At 52.2% G+C, this 24152-nt stretch overlaps 1 long non-coding RNA gene across 1 annotated transcript; it reads right to left on the bottom strand.

Annotated features, from left to right (window-relative positions):
* Positions 1 to 21034: 21034 nt before the first annotated feature.
* Positions 21035 to 21921, bottom strand: LOC135292791 (uncharacterized). Its single transcript, XR_010354956.1, has 3 exons — positions 21780 to 21921; positions 21527 to 21668; positions 21035 to 21210 (listed from the first exon to the last, which is right to left on the bottom strand). It is a non-coding gene; the product is annotated as an uncharacterized LOC135292791 (long non-coding RNA).
* Between the last annotated feature and the right edge of the window lie 2231 nt (positions 21922 to 24152).

Raw genomic sequence — 24152 nt, 5'->3', positions numbered from 1 at the left:
CTGCCTCTGGGCCAGGAGCCCGGCCCAGCTCAGCAGCACAGACACAGCACCAGGACTTTAATCACCCTCTGGGGCTTTGGTGCTCTTTGCATCAGACTCAGTCCCTCAGAGTGTGCTCAGAGAACTTTTCAGGAACTCAAAAAGAGAGTGAAACACAGACGTTTCTCATACTTTAAACCGATCCTTCTGAGGGACAGGACTGAGAAAGTGTCCCCAAGCTCCACATAAAGCAAAACACTGGAGGCAGTGATGACAGGTGGGGAGAAGCAAGGGAAAGGTGTTTCTGATGCTGAGCAAACCTGTGCCTCTGTCCCTGCAGGCTGTCCTCATCCCCCGGCTGCCCCACCTGGCTGGCCCCTTCCTTTGCTGACAGCTCTGCCTTCTGCCTGCCTCTGCCTGCCACACAAAGCCTTGGGCTGCTCCAGGCTTTTTCTGGGTGATGTGTTGCACCATAGTCCTGCCCTGGCAGGGAAATGCTTTTCTCCTGGTGTCCTGTCTGGGCCTCCCCAGCTGCCCTTAGCACAATTATTTCTTCAGGCTCATTCCCACTATGAAGAAAAGCTCCAGCCTCTCTGAAACCACCCTTCACTCCCTCCCGGACTACTCCTGTTCTGTCCTCAGTCTCAACACCACTGAGCCCAGAGTCTGCAGCCTCCTCCTGCTGGTTATGTGATGAGGCCTCCAAACCCCATCTTGGGAGATTTTTGGGTCCTCTCCAAGGTCTGTGAAAATACAAGAATAGTGGCAGAAATTATTTTCTCCCAAATCTTGCAGTGACAGAACAAGGCTCAATATCTTTCAACTGAATGAGGGTGGATTTACATTTGTTAGAAGGAGGAAACATTTTACAATTATGAGAGTGGCACAAAACTGCAACTGCATTCTTCCACAGAATTGGATTCCCCGTCTCAGGAATTATCCAAAAGCAGGAGCTTTGTGCAACCTGACCAAGTGAAACCCTCTCATCCCCAAGCACAGAATTCCTGTTGTGTGGGTTCTCTGATGTGCTGGGTGCCCTCACAAAGCTTCTGGCCAGAATGTCTGCTGAGGGCAGCCAGGCTGCTGCAGGGGCAGTGACCTCACAGCCATCACCATGGCAGCCCTGTCCCCTGGGCCTGGCTCTGCCCTTTCCTCTGCCCCTGCCTTGTCTCTGCTGGCATGAAGAGTTTTGTCATTCATATCTTGTCCCCAAGGTGCTGGGGCCAATGGCTTCCCAGGCAGGCTCCTGGAGCAGAAGTGGCTTTTCAGAGCCCAGGCAGAAATGAGCCCTGAGGCAGCAGCTCTGCAGTGCTGGCCACCAGGCCGGGCTGCCAAGGGAGGCTTCTGGCCATGCCCTGCAAGCAGCTGCTGCTGCCAAGGTGCCTTTGGTGCCTCAGGCTCTGCCTGGCACAGCTCCCAGCACGGCACTCTGCCCTTGTGCCCGAGCCCTTCCCTGTGCTGGGGTTGGCCTGGGGCTTTTCCTGCAGCGGGACCTGCCCTGCTCCTGGCACAGGAAAGGCAGTTCCTGCTGGAGCAGGAGGCTCTGCCTGCAATGGGCTCCAACAACTCCAGCAAGGCTCAGGTGACATCAAAATTGCTTCCTAGATCACTATATTCTAATAATTGTTCTAGCTCCTATACTGTAGAGTAAATTACTCTCTTTTTTTAAATTTAATCTGTGGTGTAAACAAACCATTCTGTCTAATCATGATCAGAATCAATCAGGGCTGTATTTATATAAATTTATCTAGAATTCCATCAATAATCCTGTGGGACAAATTGCATTAAGGTTCAATTCTACCTGTCCAATCTTCTACACCTTTGACAAAGTCTGGGGCTGGGATTGGATCCAGCCACTCCCACTCTCCTGTACTAAAATAAATTTTGGAAGCCTAGGGGCCCTGCAGGGATTTGAGGATCCATGGTGGCTGTTGGGTGTCATTTCTCCATCTCATGACTCAGCAGGAGTTTCTCCAATAAAGAAATAAAGCTTTTGCCTGAGGCTCCCACTGTGCCCATGACAGGAACCCCTGTGAGTGTCTGGGACATCCCGGCTCTTTGGCAGCCTGGGGACTCCTGGGATGTCACCGTGGAGCCCCTGTGAGTGCCTGTGACAGATGGGTGCCTTTGCAGCCCAAGGTCCCCTGGGATGTCACCATGGAATGGCTGTGACTGCCTCTGAGCACACAGCTCTTTACCATCCCCAGAAACCCCTGGGAGGTCTCCATGGAGCCCCTGTCTCTGCCTGTGACATTCCAGCTCTTGAACAGCCTGGAGAGTCTTGGAAATTGACCATGGAGCCCCTCTGAGGGCCTGTGACAAATCTGATCCTTAGTGGGCAAACATCCCCTGCCCCCTGCTGCTAGGGTCAGTTTCCATGGCAACCATCCCCAGCCCCCTGTTGCTAAGGTCAGTTTCCATGGCAACCATCCCCAGCCCCTGTTGCTATGCTCAGTCCCTCGGCAGCTCCATGCACACCCCAGGCCAGGGGTGGGTGCCATGGACACCAGCTCAGGCCTGCAGCCAGAGCCCGTTGCCATGGCAACCATTGGCAGCCCCATCCCCAGGGTCATGGGATCCCAGATCCACAGAACTGGCTGAGCTGGGAGGGACCCATCAGGATCCTGGAGTCCAACTGCTGGCCCTGCACAGGACACCCCAACAATGCCAGCCTGGGCCTGGCAGCGCTGGCCAAACGCTGCTGGAGCTCAGAGAGCCCTGGAGCTGGGAGCCTTCCCTGGCGAGCCTGGGCACTGCCCCAGCAGCCTCTGGGCAAAAACCTTTTCCTGAGATCCAACCTGAGCCTGCCCCGACTCAGCTGCAGCCGTTCCCTCCAGTCCTGTCCCTGGGCACCAGAGGGAAGAGGTTCCCACAGCCCCAGCCAGGGACCCGCTCCCAAGGCTGTTGCCATGGCCAGCAGGGCTGGGACCAGCTGGGATGCTCGGTTTCCATGGGCCGGGGTTCAGGAATGGGATTCCCCAATTTCCTGCTCCCTCTAAAACCACGCTGCTGCTCGCTGCCCTCCCGCCTCCCATGGAAAGAACAAAAGGCAAAGATCCCAGGCTGGGATAAGAACAATTTACTGGGAACAGCAATGAGATAAGGAACAAACAGGAAAAAAAGCAATATTGATAACAGAAGGGATAAGAAAAACTATTTACAGGGAAAACTACAACATCACCACTGAGTGGCTCTTCCTGGCCACGTATTTCCTCCTGCCTGGAAAGGACACCTTTCTCCTCAGGGAGAGAGAGAGAGTCCCTTTCCTGCCCCTGGCAATGACCTGAGGTGGGAGTGAATGTAATGACATGGCTCTGGCCAGACCCTCTTGTTCTTCAATCCTACATCAGGTCACTAGCAGGGGCAGGAAAAGTGGCAAGTGTCTTCCCACCATGCATCACAGGGAACATGGATCAGCAGGTCTCTTCCCAATGCGGGTTCTCCAATGGGGGATGAAGCTGGAGCAGCACGTGAGGCTCTTCCCACACTCAGGGCACTTGCAGGACTTCCCTTACTGGTGACTCTGTTGGTGTTTGGTCAAGTTAGAGCTGTGGGTAAAGCTCTTCCCACACTGGGGACTCTCGTAGGGCCTCTCCCCGCTGTGGATGCACCGGTGCCTGGCAAAGTTTGAGTTGCAGTTGAGGCCCTTCCTGCAGTCTGGGCAGCGGAAGGGCCTCTCCTCTGTGTGAATCCATTGATGCTGGAGGAGACTGGAGCTGGTCTGAAACCTCTTCTGACACTCGGGACAGTCATAGGGCCTCTCCCCGGTATGGATGCGTTAGTGAGTGATGAGCTCAGAGCTGCACCTGAAGCCTTTCCCACACTCCCCACACTCGTAGGGCCGTTCCCCAGTGTGGGTTCTCTGGTGCACGATCAGGCTGGTGATCCACCAGAAGCTCCTTCCACACTCCAAGCACTTGTGGGGCTTCTCCCCATCAGGAACCTGCTCATGGACCACCAGCTCCAAGCTCTGGCTGAAGCTCTGTCCACCTTCCTGGCACAGGGTGGATCTTTACTCCTCAGAGCAACCTGGGCTGTGTTTGCAGCCCCTCCTCATGCGGCATCTCCAGGGCTTTTCCTCCCTGTTGGGTTCCTGCGCCGTGGAGCCGCTCAAAACGGCCTCTGCCACGAGGTTCTGCCGCGGGGATTTGTCCTCCCTGCTCTCCATGCTCAGCTCCTGCTCTGGGGGAGGAAGGACAAGGACAGGATGGCATTTGCCTCCGGGCCACAGGCAAGGGCAAGGAGATGCCCCCAGGCTGTCCTGCAGCCGGGGCCCTGCTGGGCTGGGAGATGGAGCAGGAGAGAGGGGAAAGGGGCACTGACTTCCTCCTCATCTGCTTGCATGTTCTGGGGCATTTTCCTCACAGCCTCAATGGGGGTTGGAAATGGAAATCCTGGTTTGAGGAAAACAAAGGATGAGCACATTGAGTTTGAAGGTCCCTCTGCCCAAGTCACTCTCAACAAGTCACTGGCCATCGGGGCTCCAGAAAAACCTCCCAAACGCCACGAGTCAGCCTGGAAAAAGCCTCCCAGGAGTTCCCTGTCTCTGCTCCCTCCCCTCCGGTGTTGGGGGTTCCCCCTGTCCCAGCTGCTGGGGTCACGCTTGCATTGGGGGTCCCCCTTCTCCTCAGTGCCCGCCCTCCCCAGCCTGCTGGCAGTCCCAGCAATCCCAAAAGCTGCCCCCTCTTCGCTCCCCATTCAGGGGTGCCGGGGCTTTTTGGGCTCCCTTTTGGGCTCCCTTCTCCCCTCATTCTCTGCTCTGGGCTGCAGGGGCTCCAAGGAGTCCCCCCTGCCCCTCTCCAGCCTCTGCAGGCTCCCGCCCATGGCGGCGTTCCCCCCTCTCTGGGCTCCCCACTTTGGGCTCCTGGGGGACACAGGGCTCTGCTCCTCCAGGCTGCCTCTGCCGCCAGCCGCCACCGCCACCCCCCGATGTCCCCCCGAGGGGCCTTTTCCGCTCAGCCTGGCACTTCTTCATTCTCCAAACATCCCCCCAAAAAATCCAACTGGGAGTGGCTGGGAGCATGCTGGTGGTCACTGGAAAAAACGGCGCTTCTACTGGGACCAACTGGGATCACGCTGGAGGTGACTGGGATCATCCTGGCAGTGAGTGCCACTGCACTGAGGCTGACTGGGAGTGCTTGGCAGCAAATGGGATCATACTGGGGAATAATGGGAGGGACTGGGAACATGCTGGAGGGAACTGGCATACACTGGGAGATACTGGGAGTGACTGGAACCAAAGGGAGGGTGAAAGAGAGCCACTGGAACCATGTGGAGCACAACTGGTTCATACTGGCAGGGACTGGGAGCACACTGGGCTCATCTCTGGATCATACTGGGAGGGACTGGACTAATACTGGGAGAATCTGAGAGCGACTGGGAACACACCCTGCACATCATCCCCCATACTGGGCCTGACTGGGAGCAACTGGGATTATACTGGGACCACACTGGGAGGGCTGGCATGTGACTGGGATCCAACTGGAGCTTACTGGGATCATATTGGGGTTGAAAGGGAGTGACTGGGATCACACTTTGTGCTACTGGGAGCACCTGAGAGAAACTGGGATCATGCTGCAAGCAAACTGGAGGAACTGGGCAGGACTGGATGCATGCTGGAGGCAGCTGGGATATTCTGGGCATGACTGGGGGATCACACTGGGAGAACTGACACCTTCCTGGGGCCCCTGGCAGCGCCTGGGAATGACTGCAGACATGCTGGGACAAGGTGGGAAATGTTGGGGGGTTGTGTGGATTTTGGGGGGTTTGGATTTTGGGGGTTTTATTGGCGCTTTGGGGGGGTGTTGTGATGGGGGTGTTTGGGGGTTTATTGATTTTTTTTTTTTAGTTTTTTTTGTATTTTGGGAGGTTATACTGAGATTTTGTTGGGTTTTTTTGGAATTCTCAGAAATTCTGGGAGTTTTTATGGGATTTCTAGGAGATTTTGAGGCATTTCACTGGAATTGTGGGGGCTTTTCGTGGGATTCATTGGGGATTTGGTTTTTTTCACAATTTTCGTGGGATTTTGGGGGTTTGTAGGTTTTTTTTGGGTGTTGGCATGATTTTTTTGGGTCTTGGGGGGATTTTATGGGATTTTTATTATTTAGGGGACATTTTTGGGGGGATTTACGGAATTTCATCTGGATTTTGGGGGTTATTGAGATTTCAAAAGATTCTGTGGGGTTTTATTGGGATTCTAGAGTGTTCTAATGGGATTTTGTGAGATTTAATTCGGATTTCATGAGTTTTATTGGGACTTTTGGGGCTTTTAAGGAGATTTTGATGCCTCTCAGCCCTTCCGCATACCCTGGGACAACCCCAAAGGTCCCAGACCCCCAAATCCCTCACAAATTCCACTAAAAATCCCAAAATTTCCAAGAAATTACAGTAGGATCCTCCAAAACCCCGGAGAATCCCACAAAATCCCAGTGAAACCCACCAATACTCAAAAACCTCCCCAAATTTCACTAAACCCACTCAAAAATCAATCCCCCCAACCCCAATAAAATCCCCCAAAATCCAAAACTCCCCAATTCCATAAAACCCCCAAAATCACATAACCCCCTGAAACACAATAATTCTCTCCAAAACCCCTAAAAACACTTTAAATTAAAAAAAAAATATTTTGAATTGTTTTAGAGTAGTTAAGGGTGTTAGAAGTTTAATTGTTTGGTTAAAATGTAGGAGAAATTCTAGTGGTGCTTGGTTTCGTGTTTAGTATGTTTGTAATATGAATAGTTGTATTAAGGTGTGTTAGATTGTATGTTAGTTTTCTTAGATATTTTTTATCTAAAGTATATTAGTTATTGAGTTAAAACTTTCAACAGGTATTTCCTGGTATACAATTTGCTTATTTATATTTCTGGATAATGGTATACTAATAGTTGTTGTTTTAGGTTGACTCATTATTGGAATATTGTAAGTAAGAGTCAATATTATTATATTTAATTTTTATTATAATTTATTTCATTTTAATGATATTTTGTTGATTTCTAGTTTTAATCTAATTTATTGATAGGATAGGAAGGAGATTCAAGGACAGGAACAGTTTTTCTTAGCTGGGAATTGGAATTCCAGACACTGGGAGTGGGTGCAGGACCACACAGACTGGGATCAAACATGGACTGGGATCAAATATGGACTGGGGCCATGTGGAATGGGACCATAGAGATCAGGATGATACAGACTGGGATAAACTGGATTGAGATTACATGGACTGGGGTTGCACACGCCGGGGTTGCACACACTGGGATCAGACGGGCTGGAAAAGCATTGGCTGCCTTTGGCTGCCTTTGGCTCCATCCACGTCTAAAGGCGGCCACATCAAGTTGGCTTCATCCTGTTTGGGGCTCCCATCCCCCTCTTTCCCCCGCGCTCCCGCCCCTTCCCCATCGTTCCCCCATCCCCAATCCCCTCCCCCGTGTTTGGGTTTGGGGGTTCCAGCCCCTCCTGCTCCGTTTGGGGGTCCCGACCCCCCTCTGGTTTAATTTGGGGCCCCGCCCCCCTTCTCCCCGCGCCCCCCGCTCCCCCCGCGGCCGGGGGCGCTGCCAGCACCACCAGTGCCACCAGTGCGGCCCCGGCTGCCCCCGCACGCCCCATCCCCATGCCCAGGGTCACCTCCCCCCTCCCCAAATTCCGCTGCCGGGCAGCGCTGGGCGCTGCGGCTCTGCCCGGCAACCGATGAGTCACAGCCGCGCCGGGCGCTGATTGGCTGCACATCGCCGGGCGGGGCCCAAGCGCCGAGCTCCCGCCCGGCAACTGGATCGGCACCAGCGCCGCGCGCTCTGATTGGCCAGCATCTCTTTTGGGCTGGGGGCGGCAGGAGCTGGGCACCCCCAGGAGCCCCTCGGCTTTGGGGCTCTCGATCCCCGCTCGGCCCTCGGGCCGGCCCTGGGGCCACCCCAACACCCCCGCCATGGGCAGGCTCCCCGCAGCCCTTCGGAACCGCCAGCAATGGGCTGCGAGCGGCAGCAGCCGCCCCGAAAAGGGATTGAAGGGGCCGGGCCGGCGATGGGGGAGGCTCTGGCCATGGCTCCGCTCCGGCCTGCGCCGGGCTGCCATTGAGGGAGGCTCCGTTCAGCGCCTGCCCAGGGGCTGGCACTGCGGCAGGGGCTGGCACTGCGGAGGGGCCGCGGTTGTGGCCATGGGGCCGTGCCGGGACTGCGGCGGGGTCTCTCCCTGCCACTGGGCTCCGCCACTGGCTCAGGGTCTCTCCCCTTCCCCATCCCGATCCCATTCCTGTTCCCCATCCCGATCCCGCCGCTGTTTCCAGGGAATGGCTCCGATCTCAACCCCGACCCCAAAGCCGGGGGGTCAAACATTGGGGTCAAACACCCCAAATCCTGGGGTCAACTGCCCCCGACCCCAAATCCTGGGGGTCCAAACACTGGGGGATCAAACACCCCCAAACCCAAACTCTGGGATCTCAGCCTCCCCCACCCCGCCCAAACCCCAAATTTTAGGATCAAACTCCCCAAATCCCAGATCCTGGTGTGTCAAAAACCCCCAACCCGCAAAGTTTGGGGTTAAAACCACCAATCCTCAAACTTTGGGGTTAAAGCCCCCCCGATCCCAAACACTGCAGTGTCAAATCCCCCTGATCCCTGATTCAACTTTGGGGTTGAATCCCCCATAATCATGGGTTAAATCCACCCAGTTCCCAAACCTTGGAGTTAAATGCCCCTGACCCCAAATCCTGGGGTTGGAAACACCTGGGGTGTCCAACTGCCCTGACCCCAAAGTTTGGGGGTCAAACCCCCTGATCCCCAAATCTTGGGGACAAAAACCCCCAAATCCCAAATCAAACACCCCCAATTCCCAAAGTTTGGGCTCAAAAATCCTAGGTGGGGGCTCAAAATCCCCAGTTTGGGCTCCAAAACCTGAGGTGTTCAACCCTGCCATCCCCCAAATTTTAGGAACAAACCCTTCCCCAATCCCAAATTTGGGGTTATGACCCCCCCAATCCCAAACGCCCCCCAAACCCACTCCAGCCCTGGGGGCACAGTGGGGTTTGTTTGGGGTTTATTTGGGGCAGCTCCAGGTGCAATGTCTGCAGAGAGACCCTGGGTACAATGCTGGGGACAAAAATGGGGGATTGCAGTGGGAATTGGGGGATTCAGGATAGGGAAAGATTTGGGGTGGGAAAAGGGGAATTGGGTGAGGAAAAGGAGGTTTGGGGTAGGATTGTGGTGAAGAAAAAGGATTTAGGATGAAAAAAAGAGAATTTGGGACACACAAAGAAGGATTTGGAATGGAAAAGGGCATTTGGGGTGGGAAAGTAGATGTGGGATGCAAAAATAATTATTTGGGATGGAAAACGGGATTTGGGGTGGGGAACTGTAGTGGGAAAGGGAAGTTTTGGGATGGGAAAAGGGACTTGAGAACACAGAAAGGATTTGGGGTGGAAAAAAGAGGATTTGGGGTCAACAAAAGAGATTTGGGATGAAAAGAGATTTTGTGGTTGAAAAAAAGGACGACTTGGGCCAAAAAAGGGATGACTTTGGATATAAAAAGGAGGATTAAGGATAAAAAAGGGGATTTGGGGTGAGCTGAACTTACCTGGGGGAGCAGGACCATTTTTGGGGCAGTTTTATTTTGGGGTATTTCTATGGCATTAGGGAGCAGTTTTATAGGGTTTAGGGTGTTTTGGGGTGGTTTCTATAGGATTTTTGGGTGTTTCAATGGGATTTGGGGGTGTTTAGGTGGGGTTTGGGGTGCCGTGGGTCACCTTTTGGCGCAGGAGATCTTCCTGGCGCTGCTCTGAGTGATGCTGGAGCCCTGCAGGGCCTCGCGGGCGGCGCCCGCCTGCACCTCGGTGTCCAACTGCAGCCAGGCGATGTCGCGGCGCCCGGGCACCAGCGCAGCTCCTGGAACCGGGAACCTGGGATGGGCACGGGGCCAGGAGAGCCCCAGACACCGGGAACGTTCCTGAGAAACCCGGGAATGTTCCTGAGAAACCCGGGAACGTTCCTGAGAAACCCGGGAATGTTCCTGAGAAACCCGGGAACGTTCCCTGAGAAACCCGGGAATGTTCCTGAGAAACCCGGGAATGTTCCCTGAGAAACCCGGGAACCTTCCCTGAGAAACCCGGGAATGTTCCCTGAGAAACTCGGGAATGTTCCTGAGAAACCCGTGAATGTTCCTGAGAAACCTGGGAATGTTCCCTGAGAAACCCGGGAACGTTCCTGAGAATCCCGGGAATGTTCCCCAGACACCTGGGAATCTTCCCCAGAAACCTGAGAATGTTCCCCAAAAAATCCAGAATTGCTCCCCCAAAAATTCAGAAGTGTTCTCCAAAAAATGTCCAGAGACATTCTCAAAAAGAAATCCTGAACTATTCCCCCAAAAATTCAGACATGCCTCCCAAAGAAATCCAGAAATGTTCCCCCAAAAATCCTGGTACATTCCCCCAAAAATGAGAAACTTTCTCCGGAAAATCCAGAAACATTCCTCCCCCCAAAAATCCAAACCCAACCTGTTCCAAATCCAGGGGGCAAAAAAAAAAAAAAAAAGGGTCCAGAAACATTCCCAAAAATCCAGAAACACCACCCCCCACCCCCGCAAAAAATATCCAGAAACATTCCTCAAAAAATCCCCAAATCCCCCCTCAAAAAAATTTCCAGAAAGCCCCCTCTAAATAATCCAGATGTCCCCCTGCAAAAATTCAGAAATTCCCCCCAAAAAATCAGAAATTTCCTCCCCCCAAATCCTGGTATTTTCCCCCAAAAACCCACAAATTCCCCCTAATACACTCAGACATTCCCCCCAGAATCCCAATCCTTTCCCAAAACAATCCAGCCCCAAGCCCCCCTCACCCCTCTCACCCCCCAAGCCCCAAAATCCCCCAAAGCCCAGAGCCCGCCCGGATTCCCCGGAATCCCCGGGATGCCGGGATTGCCCCGGATCTCACTGGTGCAGAGCACGGAGAGCATCAGCTCCTCGGGCTCCTCAGGGAGCTGGGGCAGGAACAGGATGTGCTTCGGGGCTTTTCCCACAGCTGGGGAAACGGCAGAAAAACCCCAAAATCGGCAACAAATCTGCCCCAAACCTGCCCCAGCCAGGCCCAAAATCTGCCCAAAGTCACTCTGGATACACACCCAAAATCTGCCCAAAATCGTAAGAAAATCCTGAGAAAAAAACCACAAAAATGCCAAAAAAAAAAAAACCCCACCAAAACAAAACAAAAAACCAAAACAAAAAAAAACCAGAAAAACCCAACACTAAAATCCCCACAAAATCCCCTCCTAAAAAAACCCCACAAAAGTTCCCCAAAAATCCTTAAAAAAAACCCCACAAAAATCGACCAAATCCAAACAAATCCCAAAAAGGACCAACAAAAATCTGCCCAAGATCCCACCAAAATTCCAAAAACCCCTCAGAAATCTAACCAAAATTTCACTAAAATCTCCCTTAAAAAATCCCACCAACAACCCTCAACAAAATCCAATAAGAATCTCCTCAAAATCCTCACAAAAATCCTACCAAAACCCCCCAAAATCCCACCCAAAAATCCCCCCAAAATTCCTGCAAAAATTCCACAAAGAATCCTCAAAAATCCCCCAAAATTCACCTAAACCCCACAAAAATGATACAAAAATTGCCCCAAAATCCACCATAGAATCCTCCCAAAATCCCATGGAATCCACACAAAAAAATCCCTCCAAATCGCTCAAATTAGCCCACAAAAATTTCCCCAAAAACCCACAAAAGCCACCCCAAATCCACTCAAGAAATCCGCACCAAAATCCCACCAAACCCCTCTCAAATCCCCCAAAGTGCCCCCAAGCCCCTTCAAATCCCACCCAAAGTCTGAGGAAATCCACCCAAAAATCCCCACAGGAACTTCCCTCAGAATCCCCGCAGAGCCCAACAGAATCTCCCCCAGCCCCCCCAGCAATCCCCCGGGACCCCTCAAAGTGCCCCAGCCCCAGCAGAGCCTCCCTCCCCTGCGCTGCCCCTGCGCTCCGGCCCCGCTCTCTTTGGGGCCGGGGCCTCTCCCCCCTTGGCTCCGCGCTTGTCCCGCTCCCGCTCCCGCTCCACCAACGTTCCCTTCCCCTCGGCCGCGCTGGCCGAGCCCGGCCGGGCGTGCTGGATCCGCTGGGACGGCACATTCCCGCCCGGGGCATCGGGGCCATGCCAGGCCCTTGGGGCATCTCCAGCAGGGACTGCGGGCACTGCCCAGAGGCATTTGGGGCTTTGCCAGGGCTCTGCGGGGCTGCCCGGGGACCTGGGGCTGCCCAGGGATCTGGGGAGGCTCCAGGGGGATCTGGGGAGGCTCCAGAGGGGATCTGGGGAGGCTCCAGGGGGATCTGGGGAGGCTCCAGGGGGGATCTGGGGAGGCTCCAGAGGGATCTGGGGAGACTCCAGGGGGATCTGGGGAGGCTCCAGGGGGGATCTGGGGAGGCTCCAGGGGGGATCTGGGGAGGCCCCAGGGGGATCTGGGGAGGCTCCAGGGGGATCTGGGGCTGCCCGGGGATCTGGGGAGGCTCCAGAGGGGACCTGGGGGGGCTCCAGAGGGGACCTGGGGAGGCTCCAGAGGGGATCTGGGGAGGCTCCAGGGGGGATCTGGGGAGGCTCCAGGGGGATCTGGGGAGGCTCCAGGGGACTGGGGGGTGGTTCCAGGGGATTTGGGGTCGCTCCAGGGGGTTTGGGGATGGTTCAGGGGGTTTTGGAGCTGTTCCCCAGGATTTTGGGAGGATCTGGGAGCGGTTCCAGAGGGTATTTGGGGCTTTCTGAGGGGTTTGGGGGAATTCAGAGGGACTTGGGGGAGTTCCAAGAGGGATTTTGGGGTTTTTCAAGGGATTTTCAGGGGTTCTGAGGGGTTTGGGGAGGTTCCAGACAGGATTTGGGGCAGTCCCAAGAGCAATTAGGGACGTTACGGAGGGATTTTGTCAAGTCCTAGAAGGAATTTGGGGAATTTCAGGAGGATTTGGGGGAATTCAGAGGAACTTGGGAGGTTCCAACAGGGATCTGGGGTCATTCCCAGGGGATTGGGGGTGGATTTCTGGCTGCATTTCCATTTCTTCCCCAGATTTCAGGCTTTTGCCCAAAATTTCATGTTTTTCCAAGAATCTGTGGATTTGTCCCTGGGTTTGGGTCTCATTGTGAAGAAGCAGAACATTTTTTAGATTGAGGGTGAATTCTGGGGGGTCCCTGGCTGGATTTGGGTGTTTTCCATGGGGTTTTGGGTGGGTTCCCAATTGAATTTTGGGATTTTTTCCCCAGAATTTTCAGGATTTTCCCCAAAATTTGGGTACTTTCCCCAGGATTCCGCTCTCACCATGGGTTTGTCCCAGAAGGGGAAACTTTGGGGGAGGTTCTAGCATGGATTTTAGGGATGCTTGAGACTGGATTTCGGTTTTTTCCAAGGATTCTGGGGGGTTTTCCCCCCAGAATTTTAGGATTGTCCCCAAAATTACAGGACTTCTACATGGATTTCTCTCTCACCGTGGGCTTGTCGTAGAATAGGAAGCTTTGGTGGATTTGGGGTGAATTCAGGTGGTTTCTGGTTGGATTTGGGGTTATCTGAGGCTGGATTTTGGTTTTTTCCCCACAAATTCAGGTTTTTTCCCCCAGATTTGGGGATTATTTCACAGAATTTGAGTTTTTTGCCCCAGAATTTCTGTCTCACATTTGGCTTGTCATAGAAGGGGAAGCTTTGGGGGGGTTCCTGGTTGGATTTTGGGAGTGTTCCCAATTAGATTTCAGGGATTCCTGATTGGGTTTTGGGGGAATTCCTGCTTGTTTTTTTCTCTCAGGATTTTGGATTTTTTCCCACAATGTCAGGATTTCCCCTAGCATTTCTGTCTCACTATGGGCTTGGCATAGAAGGGGAAGCTTTGGGAGGTTCCTGATTGGATTTTCGGGGTGATCCCAATTAGATTTCAGAGATTCCTGATGGGATTTGGGGGGAATTCTGGGTTGGTTTTTTCCCTCAGGATTTTTGGGTTTTTCCCAGAATTCCAGGATTTTCCCAGGATTTCTGTCTCACCATGGGCTTGTCGTAGCAGGGAAAGCTTTGGGGTGTTCAGGGTGAGTTTGGAGGGATTTCAAGTTGGGTTTGGGGATATCTGAGGGCAGATTTGGGCGGTTTTCCCCAGAATTCCCGTTCTTTCCCAAGATGCCAGAACTGCCCCAGTCTCTGTCTCCCGTGGGCTGCCGTGGAAGGGGAAGCCCTGCAGGGAGCGCGGGGCGTTGGTGCCGCTGCTCATCTCCTCGGAGGGGACGAAGGCCTGGCCCCGCAGGCGGAGACTGCGCCGCACCAAAATGTCCAAAATCTGCCCAAAGGGCCAGAAAATGGCGCCCAGGGACTGCTCCAGCTCTGGGGACAGAGGGAACACAGTGACACTGGGGACACGGGACACCACAGGGACACTGGGGACAGCCACGCCAAAATGTCCAAACTCCACACTGACTGGGGTGGCTATGCCAGGGACCTCCAGCCCTGGGAACCTGGAGCAAGTGGAAACTACAACTTTGCAAAATGCTGCCTGTGCCTGAAGCAAATACAAGGAGAACTGGGGTGTGAAAAATAAAATTTGTTTATTACAGAAGAACAGCAGCAAAAATACAGAAGATATTTACATTGTAAGAATATTTGTAACAACAACAATCGATAGAACATATATACAGAAAAACCTACCTAGCAAAACTATGGGAAACGTATTTACAGAAGTCAAAAACTGCCCTACAATCTATATTCTAAAGAACAACAAGAAACTGAAGAACATATATACAAAAGGGTGGTGTCTCTGTGATGTCCATCGCACCTGGAAGAAAAGCAAATGCCACGGTCACTCCAGTCAGGCACAGAGGGCTCTTGCATGTGCCCCTAGGCTGGCACAGCTGGCCCAGCAGCAGGACTCTGCTAGCAGAACTGAGCCTGGCTGGGTCTGGCATGGAGCTTGTGTGGAGCAAAGCAGGCACAGGACAGGCTGTGGATGGCCACCAGAATCCAGTGCCCTGGCTACAATGTCCCTGAGCAGGGAGCACCCAGCCCAGCCCCAGCCTGGCAGCAGGAGACCCACTCTGCCTGTCCTGCTGCTGGCATTGCTCTTCATGCCAAGATCATGGCCTCTTCCTCACCTTTTTAATCAATGTCCATGTCCTCAATGGACTCGTCCATATCAACGTCCATCTCTTCCTCCTCATCCACATCCACCTCCATCTCCTCCTCCATATCAATCTTGGCATCCACCTCCATCTCCTCCTCTCTGTCTGGGACAGCCTGCAGAGGTAGCAAAACCTCAGAGTGGGGTCCCTGTCCCACTCCATGCCCACAGAGCTCCAGTCCACCCAGGCAGGTGGGGAGTGTCCACCTCCATGGAATGGCACCATACCTTCCTCAGGACAAATGGGAGCATCCTGCAGGGCTGGATGACAAAATCCAGGCACTCAGGATCTTTCAGGAGTGATGGGGTTATCAGGGGGCAGGTGACAAGCAGAGTGGGCAGGAGCAGGGTGAAGAGTGTGCAAACACAACCGCCAATGGTTGTGTTGTGCCCTTTGCTGGGCGCTGGACGTTCCAGCTGGAGCGTGGGCTGTGACATCACAGTTCCCAGGCTCCATCTGAAGTGGACAGTGGAGACCATGGAATGATGGAGTCCCTGAACGGTTGGGCTTGCAAGGGAGCCTGAAGAACAACATCTTGTTCCCAGCTGAGCAGTCTTCCCCCAGAGCAGGCTGCTCAGAGCCCTGTTGCCAAGGATGGGGCATGCACAGCCTCTGTGCACAGCCTGGGCCAGTGCCCCACCACCCCCAGTGGAAAAGAGCAGCTTCCTTAGATGCAGCTTCAATCAACCTGCTGCAGTTGAAAGCCATCCCCCCTTGTCCTGTCAGCACAGGCCCTGCTGAACACTCTGTCCCCTTCTTTCCTGCGGGACCCTTCCAGTCCTGCAGAGCCACAGGGAGGCCTCCCAGTGTCTCCTCTCTCCAGGCTGAGCATCCCCAGCCCCACTTGCCCAGCAGTCAGTCACATCAGGGCCAGTCAAGGCTGCAGGGCAGCAAATAGCATCAGGAAATGAGAGATGCAAGCTTTAGACCCACGTTTGCCTCTAAACGTACAAAATTAATAACCGTGGAGAGGAAGATGGTGGGACACTGGTGCTCTTCTAACTGGTGATTTTTTGTTTCTTCTTTTCTGTCATGCTGACCCAGGTTTTTCTGTTGGAAAGGAAGCTTGGCACAATGTCCATTGTCTTCTCCATTTGTGAAACACCAAGCAGATTCTGGGCAGGCTGATATGCAGAGCAAAACCTGAAAATATACTAGTGATCCTGAGCCTGGGGGATGCAGCTAAACCCAGCCCAAAGTAATTTCTGCAAATTTGAGCCTGCTTTACATTTTCTTGAGTTTGGAAAACTTCAACAGTCATTTATAAAAAAGCAAACAAAATCCTCAAACCAAATCAGACAAAAACCCATACAAACAAACAAACCCACGCAAACCAGTCCAACAAATAGATCAAAAACCCCAAATAAAACTACAGGGAATGAGGAGTTAGTATTAGTTGTGAGGGTAGCACAGCAGGCAAATGGCTGCTTGCCACAGGATCACCATCAAAAGCCACATAGAACAGCTGCTCCAAAATATACCCAAGAGGAGAAAAAGAAAAAGTGATGCATGGCAACTTTGGGGGCAGCTCCACATTCAGGTGAAGGATGAGCATGCAGTGGTACAGATCCAGCATTGCCCACCCTCCAGGCTGCTCTTTGCTCCTGATGAAAGACCCTTGCAGGACTGTGGCCCCTCTCAGTGCAGTGTCAGTCACTGCCAGAGCTCTCAGCTGAGCCTCTGGCATTTCCACAGTGACATCCAGCCGCAATCCTACTGCCTGCTGAGCACCTGCAGAAGATCCTGAGCCTAAATCTTCATGCCTAGGACCACAAAACAGCTCAGGATTTCTCTGAACTGGTTTTCAGGGGGGGTTTCCATATCCCCGTGAGATCTGTTCATCCCTCAACACGTATGACTTGATGTACAATGATGCATTTGGGTTCCTTCCTTCCTCCTGTGTGCCAGTGAGAAACCATCCCATGGGAATGGAGGATGTTATGTGCAGGGCAATGTATTCCTGGCTTGCCATTTTGCTTCACTCTCACTCAGCTGAGCATGGTCCTTCTCTAAGAAGGACTTAGAACTTGCAACAAGTGATAAATTAACCTGCTCCACTCTCCTTAGCATGGCTGTGATGAGTGTTAAGGAAAGCAGCGAGCGCTTGCCAGGATGGGAGCTTGTTCTTTGCCAGGCAGGAGGGAGAAAATCTTGCTTGGAGTAAATAAAGCAACTCTGCATCCCCAGGAAGAGAAGCAATTCAATATGTGAGTGCTGCATGGACTGATTTGCACAAGGATTGTCTACTATGCAGCAATGTTCCCCATAAACCATGCTTCTCCTGACCTTTATTTTTCTGGGTTTCCACCACATGCTAGAAGAGACTCTCAATGAAAAAAAGCAAAACACCCTGTGGGGAGACGTTTTTTCCTTTCTTCAGGCTGCCTCTTTCTTTTGTTCCCTCCAGAGCTCTCACTTCATTTCTGCTGTTCTTTGGAGCACGTGCTTCCCTCTTTCCTGATCCCCTGGGCTTCTTTTGGCTCTGGGTGTCATGGACACTCTTAATTGTGGATTTTTTCCCCTTCATCTACTTGTGACCTCCAGCCCTGGGAACCTGCAGCAAGTGGAAACTACAACTTGGCAAAATGCTGCCTGTGCCTGAAGCAAATACAAGGAGAACTGGGGTGTGAAAAATAAAATTTGTTTATTACAGAAAAACAGCAGCAAAAATACAGAAGATATTTACATTGTAAGAATATTTGTGACAACAACAATCGATAGAACATATATACAGAAAAACCTACCTAGCAAAACTATGGGAAACGTATTTACAGAAGTCAAAAATTGCCCTACAATCTATATTCTAAAGAAAAACAACAAACTGCAGAACATATATACAAAAGGGTGGTGTCTCTGTGGTGTCCGTCGCACCTGGAAGAAAAGCAAATGCCACGGTCACTCCAGTCAGGCACAGAGGGCTCTTGCATGTGCCCCCAGGCTGGCACAGCTGGCCCAGCAGCAGGACTCTGCTAGCAGAACTGAGCCTGGCTGGGTCTGGCATGGAGCTTGTGTGGAGCAAAGCAGGCACAGGACAGCCTGTGGATGGCCACCAGAATCCCGTGCCCAGGCTACAATGTCCCTGAGCAGGGAGCACCCAGCCCAGCCCCAGCCTGGCAGCAGGAGACCCACTCTGCCTGTCCTGCTGCTGGCATTGCTCTTCATGCCAAGATCATGGCCTCTTCCTCACCTTCTTAATCAATGTCCATGTCCTCAATGGACTCTTCCACATCCACTTCCATCTCTTCTTCCACATCCACATCCACCTCCATCTCCTCCTCTCCAGTGCCTGCTCCCTCCGTCTCCATCTCCTCCTCTCTATCAATCTCAATATCCACCTCCATCTCCTCCTCTCTGTCTGGGACAGCCTGCAGAGGTAGCAAAACCTCAGAGTGGGGTCCCTGTCCCACTCCATGCCCACAGAGCTCCAGCCCACCCAGGCAGGTGGGGAGTGTCCACCTCCATGGAATGGCACCATACCTTCCTCAGGACAAATGGGAGCATCCTGCAGGGCTGGATGACAAAGTCCAGGCACTAAGGATCTTTCAGGAGTGATGGGGTTATCAGGGGGCAGGTGACAAGCAGAGTGGGCAGGAGCAGGGTGAAGAGTGTGCAAACACAACGGCCAATGGTTGTGTTGTGCCCTTTGCTGGGCGCTGGACGTTCCAGCTGGAGCGTGGGCTGTGACATCACAGTTCCCAGGCTCCATCTGAAGTGGACAGTGGAGACCATGGAATGATGGAGTCCCTGAATGGTTGGGCTTGCAAGGGAGCCTGAAGAACAACATCTTGTTCCCAGCTGAGCAGTCGTCCCCCAGAGCCTGCTGCTCAGAGCCCTGTTGCCAAGGATGGGGCATGCACAGCCTCTGTGCACAGCCTGGGCCAGTGCCCCACCACCCGCAGTGGAAAAGAGCAGCTTCCTTAGATGCAGCTTCAATCAACCTGCTGCAGTTGAAAGCCATTCCCCCTTGTCCTGTCAGCACAGGCCCTGCTGAACACTCTGTCCCCTTCTTTCCTGCGGGACCCTTCCAGTCCTGCAGAGCCACAGTGAGGCCTTCCAGTGTCTGCTCTCTCCAGGCTGAGCATCCCCAGCACCACTTGCCCAGCAGTCAGTCACATCAGGGCCAGTCAAGGCTGCAGGGTAGCAAATAGCATCAGGAACTGAGAGATGCAAGCTTTAGACCCACGTTTGCCTCTAAATGTACAAAATTAATAACAGTGGAGAGGAAGATGGTGGGACACTGGTTCTCTTCTAACTGGTGATTTTTTGTTTCTTCTTTTCTGTCATGCTGACCCAGGTTTTTCTGTTTGAAAGGAAGCTTGGCACAATGTCCCTTGTCTTCTCCATTTGTGAAACACCAAGCAGATTCTGGGCAGGCTGATATGCAGAGCAAAACCTGAAAATCTACTAGTGATCCTGAGCCTGGGGGATGCAGCTAAACCCAGCCCAAAGTAATTTCTGCAAATTCGAGCCTGCTTTACATTTTCTTGAGTTTGGAAAACTTCACCAGTCTTTTATAAAAAAGCAAACAAAATCCTCAAACCAAATCAGACAAAAACCCATGCAAACAAACAAACCCAGGCAAACCAGTCCAACAAATAGATCAAAAACCCCAAATAAAACTACAGGGAATGAGGAGTTAGGATTAATTTTGAGGATAGCACAGCAGGCAAATGGCTGCTTGCCACAGGATCACCATCAAAAGCCAGATAGAACAGCTGCTCCAAAATATACCCAAGAGGAGAAAAAGAAAAAGTGATCCATGGCAACTTTGGGGGCAGCTCCACATTCAGGTGAAGGATGAGCACGCAGTGGTACAGATCCAGCATTGCCCACCCTCCAGGCTGCTCTTTGCTCCTGATGAAAGACCCTTGCAGGACTGTGGCCCCTCTCAGTGCAGTGTCAGTCACTGCCAGAGCTCTCAGCTGAGCCACTGGCATTTCCAGAGTGACATCCAGCCGCAGTCCTACTGCCTGCTGAGCACCTGTGGAAGATCCTGAGCCTAAATCTTCATGCCTAGGACCACAAAACAGCTCAGGATTTCTCTGAACTGGTTTTCAGGGGGGGTTTCCATATCCCCATGAGATCTGTTCATCCCTCAACACGTATGACTTGATGTACAATGATGCATTTGGGTTCCTTCCTTCCTCCTGTGTGCCAGTGAGAAACCATCCCATGGGAATGGAGGATGTTATGTGCAGGGCAATGTATTCCTGGCTTGCCATTTTGCTTCACTGTCACTCAGCTGAGCATGGTCCTTATCTAAGAAGGACTTAGAACTTGCAACAAGTGATAAATTAACCTGCTCCACTCTCCTGAGCATGGCTGTGATGCGTGTTAAGGAAAGCAGCGAGCGCTTGCCAGGATGGGAGCTTGTTCTTTGCCAGGGAGGAGGGAGAAAATCTTGCTTGGAGTAAATAAAGCAACTCTGCATCCCCAGGAAGAGAAGCAATTCAATATGTGAGTGCTGCATGGACCGATTTGCACAAGGATTGTCTACTATGCAGCAATGTTCCCCATAAACCATGCTTCTCCTGACCTTTATTTTTCTGGGTTTCCACCACATGCTAGAAGAGACTCTCAATGAAAAAAAGCAAAACACCCTGTGGGGAGACGTTTTTTCCTTTCTTCAGGCTGCCTCTTTCTTTTGTTCCCTCCAGAGCTCTCACTTCATTTCTGCTGTTGTTTGGAGCACGTGCTTCCCTCTTTCCTGATCCCCTGGGCTTCTTTTGGCTCTGGGTGTCATGGACACTCTTAATTGTGGATTTTTTCCCCTTCATCTACTTGTGACCTCCAGCCCTGGGAACCTGGAGCAAGTAGAAACTACAACTTTGCAAAATGCTGCCTGTGCCTGAAGCAAATGCAAGGAGAACTGGGGTGTGAAAAATAAAATTTGTTTATTACAGAAGAACAGCAGCAAAAATACAGAAGATATTTACATTGTAAGAATATTTGTAACAACAACAATCGATAGAACATATATACATAAAAACCTACCTAGCAAAACTATGGGAAACGTATTTACAGAAGTCAAAAATTGCCCTAAACTCTATATACTAAAGAAAAACAACAAACTGTAGAACATATATACAAAGGGTGGTGTCTCTGGGATGTGCATCGCACCTGGAAGAAAAGCAAATGCCACGGTCACTCCAGTCAGGCACAGAGGGCTCTTGCATGTGCCCCTAGGCTGGCACAGCTGGCCCAGCAGCAGGACTCTGCTAGCAGAACTGAGCCTGGCTGGGTCTGGCATGGAGCTTGTGTGGAGCAAAGCAGGCAGAGGACAGGCTGTGGATGGCCACCAGAATCCAGTGCCCTGGCTACAATGTCCCTGAGCAGGGAGCACCCAGCCCAGCCCCAGCCTGGCAGCAGGAGACCCACTCTGCCTGTCCTGCCGCTGGCACTGCTCTTCATGCCAAGACCATGGCCTCTTCCTCACCTTTTCAATCAATGTCCATGTCCTCAATGGACTCTTCCACATCCACTTCCATCTCTTCTTCCACATCCACATCCACCTCCATCTCCTCCTCCATATCAATCTTGGCATCTACCTCCATCTCCTCCTCTCTGTCTGGGACAGCCTGCAGAGGTAGCAAAACCTCACAGTGGGGTCCCTGTCCCACTCCATGCCCACAGAGCTCCAGCCCACCCAGGCAGGTGGGAGTGTCCACCTCCATGGAATGGCACCAGACCTTCCTCAGGACAAATGGGAGCATCCTGCAGGGCTGGATGACAAAATCCAGGCACTAAGGATCTTTCAGGAGTGATGGGGTTATCAGGGGGCAGGTGACAAGCAGAGTGGGCAGGAGCAAGGTGAAGAGTGTGCAAACACAACGGCCAAGGGTTGTGTTGTGCCCTTTGCTGGGCGCTGGACGTTCCAGCTGGAGCGTGGGCTGTGACATCACAGTTCCCAGGCTCCATCTGAAGTGGACAGTGGAGACCATGGAATGATGGAGTCCCTGAAGGGTTGGGCTTGCAAGGGAGCCTGAAGAACAACATCTTGTTCCCAGCTGAGCAGTCTTCCCCCACAGCAGGCTGCTGAGAGCCCTGTTGCCAAGGATGGGGCATGCACAGCCTCTGTGCACAGCCTGGGCCAGTGCCCCACCACCCCCAGTGGAAAAGAGCAGCTTCCTTAGATGCAGCTTCAATCAACCTGCTGCAGTTGAAAGCCATTCCCCCTTGTCCTGTCAGCACAGGCCCTGCTGAACACTCTGTCCCCTTCTTTCCTGCGGGACCCTTCCAGTCCTGCAGAGCCACAGTGAGGCCTCCCAGTGTCTCCTCTCTCCAGGCTGAGCATCCCCAGCCCCACTTGCCCAGCAGTCAGTCACATCAGGGCCAGTCAAGGCTGCAGGGTAGCAAATAGCATCAGGAACTGAGAGATGCAAGCTTTAGACCCACGTTTGCCTCTAAACGTACAAAATTAATAACAGTGGAGAGGAAGATGGTGGGACACTGGTTCTCTTCTAACTGGTGATTTTTTGTTTCTTCTTTTCTGTCATGCTGACCCAGGTTTTTCTGTTGGAAAGGAAGCTTGGCACAATGTCCATTGTCTTCTCCATTTGTGAAACACCAAGCAGCTTCTGGGCAGGCATATATGCAGAGCAAAACCTGAAAATATACTAGTGATCCTGAGCCTGGGAGGTGCAGCTAAACCCAGCCCAAAATAATTTCTGCAAAGTCAAGCCTGCTTTACATTTTCTTGAGTTTGGAAAACTTCACCAGTCATTTCTAAAAAAGCAAACAAAATCCTCAAACCAAATTAGACAAAAACCCATGCAAACAAACAAACCCACGCAAACCAGTCCAACAAATAGATCAAAAACCCCAAATAAAACTACAGGGAATGAGGAGTTAGTATTAGTTGTGAGGATAGCACAGCAGGCAAATGGCTGCTTGCCACAGGATCACCATCAAAAGCCACATAGAACAGCTGCTCCAAAATATACCCAAGAGGAGAAAAAGAAAAAGTGATGCATGGCAACTTTGGGGGCAGCTCCACATTCAGGTGAAGGATGAGCACGCAGTGGTACAGATCCAGCATTGCCCACCCTCCAGGCTGCTCTTTGCTCCTGATGAAAGACCCTTGCAGGACTGTGGCCCCTCTCAGTGCAGTGTCAGTCACTGCCAGAGCTCTCAGCTGAGCCACTGGCATTTGCAGAGTGACATCCAGCCGCAATCCTACTGCCTGCTGAGCACCTGTGGAAGATCCTGAGCCTAAATCTTCATGCCTAGGACCACAAAACAGCTCAGGATTTCTCTGAACTGGTTTTCAGGGGGGGTTTCCATATCCCCGTGAGATCTGTTCATCCCTCAACACGTATGACTTGATGTACAATGATGCATTTGGGTTCCTTCCTTCCTCCTGTGTGCCAATGAGAAACCATCCATGGGAATGGAGGATGTTATGTGCAGGGCAATGTATTCCTGGCTTGCCATTTTGCTTCACTGTCACTCAGCTGAGCATGGTCCTTATCTAAGAAGGACTTAGAACTTGCAACAAGTGATCAATTAACCTGCTCCACTCTCCTTAGCATGGCTGTGATGAGTGTTAAGGAAAGCAGCGAGCGCTTGCCAGGATGGGAGCTTGTTCTTTGCTAGGGAGGAGGGAGAAAATCTTGCTTGGAGTAAATAAAGCAACTCTGCATCCCCAGGAAGAGAAGCAATTCAATATGTGAGTGCTGCATGGACCGATTTGCACAAGGATTGTCTACTATGCAGCAATGTTCCCAAGAAACCATGCTTCTCCTGACCTTTATTTTTCTGGGTTTCCACCACATGCTAGGAGAGTCTCTCAATGAAAAAAAGCAAAACACCCTGTGGGGAGACGTTTTTTCCTTTCTTCAGGCTGCCTCTTTCTTTTGTTCCCTCCAGAGCTCTCACTTCATTTCTGCTGTTGTTTGGAGCACGTGCTTCCCTCTTTCCTGATCCCCTGGGCTTCTTTGGCTCTGGGTGTCATGGACACTCTTAATTGTGGATTTTTTCCCCTTCATCTACTTCTGACCTCCAGCCCTGGGAACCTGGAGCAAGTGGAAACTACAACTTGGCAAAATGCTGCCTGTGCCTGA

The sequence above is a fragment of the Passer domesticus genome, unplaced genomic scaffold (genome assembly GCF_036417665.1).
Source record: "Passer domesticus isolate bPasDom1 unplaced genomic scaffold, bPasDom1.hap1 HAP1_SCAFFOLD_44, whole genome shotgun sequence".
Classification (NCBI taxonomy): Eukaryota; Metazoa; Chordata; class Aves; order Passeriformes; family Passeridae; genus Passer; species Passer domesticus.
The sequence above is the reverse complement of the archived record's forward strand: the minus strand, read 5'-3'. Positions and strand labels throughout refer to the sequence as shown.